The sequence below is a fragment of the Quercus suber genome, unplaced genomic scaffold (genome assembly GCF_002906115.3).
Source record: "Quercus suber isolate HL8 unplaced genomic scaffold, Cork oak 2.0 scaffold_6, whole genome shotgun sequence".
Taxonomy (NCBI): domain Eukaryota; kingdom Viridiplantae; phylum Streptophyta; class Magnoliopsida; order Fagales; family Fagaceae; genus Quercus; species Quercus suber.
In genome coordinates, this window is record NW_027069472.1 from 1,175,149 (window position 1) to 1,182,156 (window position 7,008).

At 33.0% G+C, this 7,008-nt stretch overlaps 1 long non-coding RNA gene across 1 annotated transcript; it reads left to right on the forward strand.

Annotated features, from left to right (window-relative positions):
• Positions 1-1,370: 1,370 nt before the first annotated feature.
• LOC111986099 (uncharacterized) lies at positions 1,371-4,326 on the forward strand. Its single transcript, XR_002880116.2, has 3 exons — positions 1,371-1,690; positions 2,845-2,906; positions 4,119-4,326. It is a non-coding gene; the product is annotated as an uncharacterized LOC111986099 (long non-coding RNA).
• Positions 4,327-7,008: the final 2,682 nt, after the last annotated feature.

Here is a 7,008-nt window from a genome sequence, read left to right on the forward strand (position 1 = left end):
AATAAATCCATACCTTTCTAGAGTAGTCATCAATGAAACTAACGAAGTATTTAGCACCACTATGAGAAGAAACTGATATTGGACCCCAAACATCTGAATGAATGTAGTCAAGAACACCTTTACTTGTATGAGAGCCTGTTTTGAAACTGACTCTATGCTACTTCCCATACACAAAATACTTGCAAAAGTCTAGCTTACATGTCTTCACTCCTTTCAATAAATTTCTCTTATGCAACTCTAACATACTACGTTCACCAATATGGCCAAGTTGCATATGCCATAATTTTGTGTCATCAGTGCTGAACTCCACCGAAGTGATGACTATAACTCTTCCTACAACTGTGTTCCCAATCAATCTATAAAGCGTGCTTACTTTCTGTCCCTTCATCACCATCAAAGCACCTTTGGTAATCTTCATGATTCCACCCTTTGATGAGTATGAATAGCCCAAATCATCCAATACTCCTAAAGAAATTAAATTCTTTCTAAGATTTGGAACTTGTCTGACATTACTAAGAACTCTCACAACTCCATCAAACATCTTGATCTTCACGGTACCAATTCCAATAACCGGGCATGTAGCATCATTACCCATTTGGACCATATCACCGTTGTAAGGCTTATACTTGTCAAACCAATCTTTCTTTGGAGTCATATGATATGAGCATACTGAATCTAAAACCCAAGATTCTAATAGAACATTGTTACTTGATGAGACTAAAAGTAAATCTGCACTAACTTCACTGTCATTTGATGTTTCTTCAGCAACACTAGCTGATTTTAGGGGCTTCTTTTCATTCTTCTTCTCCTCTAAATGCTCTTTCAACTCTTTACATTGATCCTTGTTGTAACACCCCGACCCAATTTTATAGTTAAACTATGTGTTTAAATAGTTAATTAATATGTTAAGCCGCTTTCTTACTAAAATTATAGAAGAGTATTTAATAAAAATATTATTTTATAATATCTTTGAATAAGAATTGTAGAGATTATAAATAATTGAATGCTTAATTTTATTATGTATATATATACTAAGTATACGTATGTACCAAACTATATTAATTGGTTTAAGTTATTACATACATAGTTGATGTTTTAATTAGGCATGATGCATGAGATATTATAGTAGAAATTCCACCCACATGCAACTAATGGAAATTCAACACACACAATGCCAAAGTTTCATGCATGATGACAAACCCCAAAGACCAAGTCTTGGCCATGCAATCACCAAGCTCCACCTAATTCTTTCCTTGACTTTCTCAAGCAATTAGAACATATATGCTCTTTTAGGGTGATGGATATAACTTTATAAAGGTAAGGATATATATATATATATATATATGTATGTATGTATGTATATGCAAGAATTATTTTTGTAGCAAAGTGAGTGTAAATGCAAGAATTGTCAAAAGTTGGAAAAAGGGGGTGTGATATTTTCTTCCTAGCATCCCACGTATCCCACTCCAATTGTCCACATTCTTATCTTCTTTTGTGCCCCAAAAGTCTTCTCACTTTTCTGAATTTTTTGGCTGCACCAGAACAGAAGTCCAGCTCTTTTCTTCTTTCTCTCTTCTTCCTTTGCCCTCACACCGCAATATCTCTCCCTTACTTTCTCACTGAAAATTCTAGTCTCTCTAAGAAGAAATTAAGAGCCTAAACACTAGGGCTTCATCTTCAAAGTGTGTGGGTAAGTAAATTAAGCTCTTCCGATTTTGTGTATTTGGATAGTATGATTGTTTGTTTATTTTCATTCTTTATCCTCTGTTCTGATTTTTAGGCTGAACTTGTGATTCTGTTTTGTAAGTTGAAAGAGTGATGGAGTTATGGTCTATTTGATGCTTATTAGGGTATTTTAATATGTATTGTATAGGTATAAAAATACCCAAATGAAATAAAGGCCAATTGCTATTTGTTGATAATTTTAGAAAGAACATGCACTGAAGCTGTCCCTGTGACAGATTTGATGTTTACAAAAAGAAAATTCTGTATTAAATCATGTTTTGTGAATTAGGATGCTAGGAGTAGTTTTTATGAACCCTAAGACATGTAGGGTTGTTATGGAAGTGTTCTCACAGTATTTGGATGAGTAGAAAAATAATTGTGTAATTTCTAAGTTGCATGAGTTTCTGCCAGGACAGATTTGAACATGTTGTATTGTATGATTTTTAATAAATCATGGGTTTATGTTTTGACTCCGAAATTTTTATGGTATATACTGGACATACAGGGGAGTAACTATGTAAAATTTCATGATTTGTGGATGTGTTTGAACAGCCCGTTTGTATTTTACAAATGGGGCATATGCGGCTGGAACAGAACAGTGAACAGTATGGGACATGCCTAACTTTGAGGATTTAATTCTATAGCTAGGGTGAATGTTTTGAGCTATAATTTAATATGCTTATCTCTTGGTATGTCTCGATCATAGATTAATTTTGTGTAACTTGTTTTGAGGTTTAGTACTCAAACGAAGGGTTCTAAACCATGTGATGGCTGTATTTATGAAGCTGTTTTGTCCGACGTGTTGTATGTTACCATATGAATGTATATAGTTACATGACCAGGCTTAAAGGATTCTATGTTATGCATGCATTATTGCCCTAATCTCAAATCATCTTTTGAAATGAGGTTGGCTCTTCTAGAAATATGATATGAATGTGAGAATCTTGATTTCTCTATGATTTAGTACACCACGTGGTTTGATGAATGGATGTTGTGTTTGTGGGAACCTCGTGGAGGTGGGATTAGGATTTCTTTAATTTTAAGAGATAGGCTTTGAGATGAATGTGTAAGTTATGATGAGGAAGTTATGGATAGTAATAAGTTTTGATTTCGGTTTAGGTGTTACCAGCCGTCAGGTCTAAGCTCCTTCGACCTTAGGCTCTCGGTTCCTCTGCTTTCAGGTAAGGGATAAGTTATATGGGTATTTGGTAAGTCATGAGGTTATTTTAAAGTATATTATGCATTAAAATGTTTTGATTAGAGAATATGACATGCAAGCATTATCAGACAAAGATATGTTCGTGAGCTTTCGAAACCCTATGTATATGATTTAAGCATATTAATACTATTACTAATTCCACGAACATGATGTTTAAAGAAAAGAAGGGAAATGCTATTATAATGAAATATTATGCAAAATAAGAAATGTCAGTATGATGTAAAGTATGAAATGTTTTCGGGTTATGTTCTCTGGTAATCTGAACTCTGTCAGTAGGGGTTAATTACTGACTTTCCATGGAAAATGTTTTATGATTGGCCATTAAGTGGGACTCACTCTGCTGTACCCGCCCCTTGTTGGTTACGGCCAACTTGTGGGGGAAGCCAACCTACCCCCATGGTTGGAAGATATGTATTATGATGTGATCCCGGGAATACCTGGCATTGTGGGGAATGTTGGATGCCTAGCACCGTGGTGCTAGAAGCCTCCCAAATAAGTACAGACGTATCAGATATGGACTAACCAACAAGTTATTTATGAACAGCTATGTTATGTTATAAATCATGAGAGAAGTATTTTGTTTAAATGCATTGTGAAAAGTAAAAACTCTCGTGAAAATAAGAAGTTTCTGATGAAAAGAAAGCTGTTCATTAAAGATAAAAGTTTCTGAAGTTCTGTTATGCTATAAAGATAAAGTTTCTGAAGAAAGTACAAGTTTATGTTAAGAAGTTATCAGATATCTGTTTTTTTATGAAAAGTTAAGTTTTATGATTATGAAAGTTATAATATTTTACAAGAAGAAGTTTATGAAGGAAAGTTTTATTATTCTTTAAGATGCTTCTATTTTAAGACAAAGTTACCGATTATCTGATTTTAAGTTAAAATGATCATTTTGTAATGAAAATATATATATGGTAACTTTGTAAGAAATGAAAGAAATTCAATTCGAAATGCTTTGATAATATTATTCTGATAATAAAAGGGAGAACAATTATTTTCCTACGAAGAGCATATAAGTTATTATTATACGTAGTATAAGATACTATGCATGAAAAGATGTTCTCCTATTCGAATAATCCTAGAATGAAATGATTTAATTTACATGCATACTTATTGAATTCTCATATATGTTACCTTGACTGAGCTGTGTAGCTCACCCCTTCCACTCTTTCAGTTAGCAGGTTTTATTTTGGAGCAGAGGGAGCCTTAGTCAAGTTTTGGAAGGAGCTGGGTTTAGTTTATATGTATAGATCCTAAAGTAGTATTTGATGTTTAGTTTTGCAGTATTGTGAATTTTAGGATCTAATGAAAGTTGTACCTCAAGGTATTAAAAGATGTATTATGTGAAAGTATGAAATTTGAAAGACTGGTGAATTATGTTATTCTTTGAGTTTAGTATAGATGCTCTGAATGTCAAGTGAAAAATTATACCATTTAAGTAAAGAAACAAGGATTTAAATAAAGAGAAAAGCTTTTGTAAAAGCTTTTGTGAAAGTCTCACTAAAAGTTAAGTTGGTTCTTGTTAATATTAGGTTTGAAACTTGATATTAGCATGCCGGTCATGGTCACAAATCCGAGTATCGGGTTTGGGGCGTGACAAGTTTCATACCAAGGGATTACAAACTTGATTCCATTAACCGAAAAGGAGCCAAGTGATAGTAGTAAAAATTTAATTCCATTAGCCAAAAAGGAGCCGAATGTGACCTCTGTCAGAAAAGTTTTTATGTTTAAGCGCTACCTGCTACTAGGTCACAAACCTTCACTGGGTTATTCAAAAATTTCAATTCATGGTCCACATTTTATGTGAGAATTCATGGGAAGTAACAAAAGGTAAATCACCATCTTAATAATGTATCATGATTACAAATTTCAACACAATTGCCGAAACTGCCTTGCACTTATTTAAGAATTATGTATTTGCAAGGGCAGTACAGTTTGGAATCCTGTGGAGTTGCAGGATTGGCGCATTAGGAGCAGATACAATAGGGGAATTTAATAAGTTTTTGATAGCACTCGAGGGAGAAGAGGGTGGGATGAAGTGTGTGAGAAGGAATGGTTTGTGATGGCTGTTGTGATGACTTGGTTTAATTAAAAATTTGCAGATCCCATATAGAGAGGAAAAATTATGAGTGGATTCCACCTCAGAAACACTGGTTGAAATTGAATGTTGATGCTGTGTTGGGATCTTGTAAAGCCTTTGTTGCAACTGTGCTGAGGCATGAAGAGGGTAGTTTGCTGCAATACGGTCCTTTAACGTGAGCTATAGTTCTCCAATGCTTTCTGAGGCAATCAAGAATGCAATTCATATCAGTAAAAGAACAGAAGCTGATAAAGTAACAACTGAGAGCGATGCCCGAGTGGTAGTGCGAGATGCTAAGCAGCAGTCCTCAGAGGTAGCTTGTGAGATTAGTTTGGTAATTCAAGATATAAGGGATTTGGTTTCAGCATTTGGTGGGAAGAATTGTTTTGTTTGATTAATTGGCAAGGGAATGTAATTCTATAGCTCATGGGTTCAATAATTGGGCATTAGAAAATTACTTTCATGCGCTTATACCCCCTTTTTGTTTGACTGGGATGTAGAAGTATATTGCTGTTGCTTCTGATTGACAATTACATTCTAGTGACAGTTCCAATTTGTCTATTAGAATGGTATATATTGGAATGGGTACCATTTCAAGGTTACCACTAATTTTTATATTATATTATATATATATATATATATATATTAGAGAGAGAGAGAGATATTTCCAACCAAAACCAGATATAAACCTAGTTGGGTCATCAAGCTTGTTAGGACTTTTCCATGATTGTATTTGATACTATGTATTTAGTTGGGCTTCATCATTTAATGGCTTAAGGTTTAGGGTTACTTATTAAAAAAATAAAAAGCTTAAGGTTTAGAATTGGATGTCCAAGATGAAGGTAACAAAATTCATGCTACATAATTCCAAATAAAGCAGGGCAATAGCAATATTTTAATTACTGGTTTCAATTGCCAACAGATTCAAGTCATTTGTTTACATTCCAGAATCCATTTTAATTTATTGTTTTCACAGACTACAAAAGAAATTAATAATTGCAGAAATTACTGATTTCAACTGTAATTTTTCCACTGCAACACCATTAGCATGTAGCATGACATACACTATTTGTGTCCCAAAAAAAGTGTCTTGGTTCTAAAAAGTTCAAGTCTTCATAAAATCAATGTTGTTAAAAGCACGCTTAAAGCTGAAAGCTAAAAGCCCGAAGGTCTGAGCAATTTGCTTGCCAAAAAAAAAAAATGTACAAATTTTGCAAATGTGTACAACATTTACCAATTTTTATGTGTTTACAATATAAATTTACATTGTAAGTGCAATGCGTGTGTGTATATATATATTATATTATATATAAAAAAGTGAATGGGAAAAGTTACAGTAATTTCACTACAGCAATTATGGTTTGTTTAACTTGCTGGCCCTTTTTGTGTGTGTGTGTGTCTGTGTCTGTGTGTGTGCTTGCATAAAGTTGCAGTATATTTTCTATATTATTTTTGGTTTGTCCACAATAATTTTCACAACACTTTCATAACAAATCAAATATGGTAAATTGTTATTGGTTCTAATTTAAACTTACCAATGAAATTGTTTTTTTGCCCACCAATAACAACTTGTAGTAACCTACTACTTATAATTTATTGTGAAAATGTCATGTTTTTTGTGTGAAAAATGTTAAGACATCTTGATGTTGTCACAATATTTTCAAAACTGCTGAGCTGTCAATTCTTTACAAGTTAAAATAAAATATAACAAAATTACAAAGGTATTATGAAAATGTTGCGTCATTCTGTTGTGTTTTTAGGAATTTTTTGTTGGTTTAATCAACTTTGTTGAGCCAAAATTCACTATTTCACATACAATTTTTTTGGGTTGACTTTTTGTATATTTTTTTTCTTTACGCACTATTTTTAAGTAAAAAACACATAGTTTTGAACACAAAAACAAAAACAAAAACTTAGGAAAAAAAACATTTTTCATCCTTTATGTTTGGGGTAGTTTACAATTCTTCCTTAAACTTTAAAATCA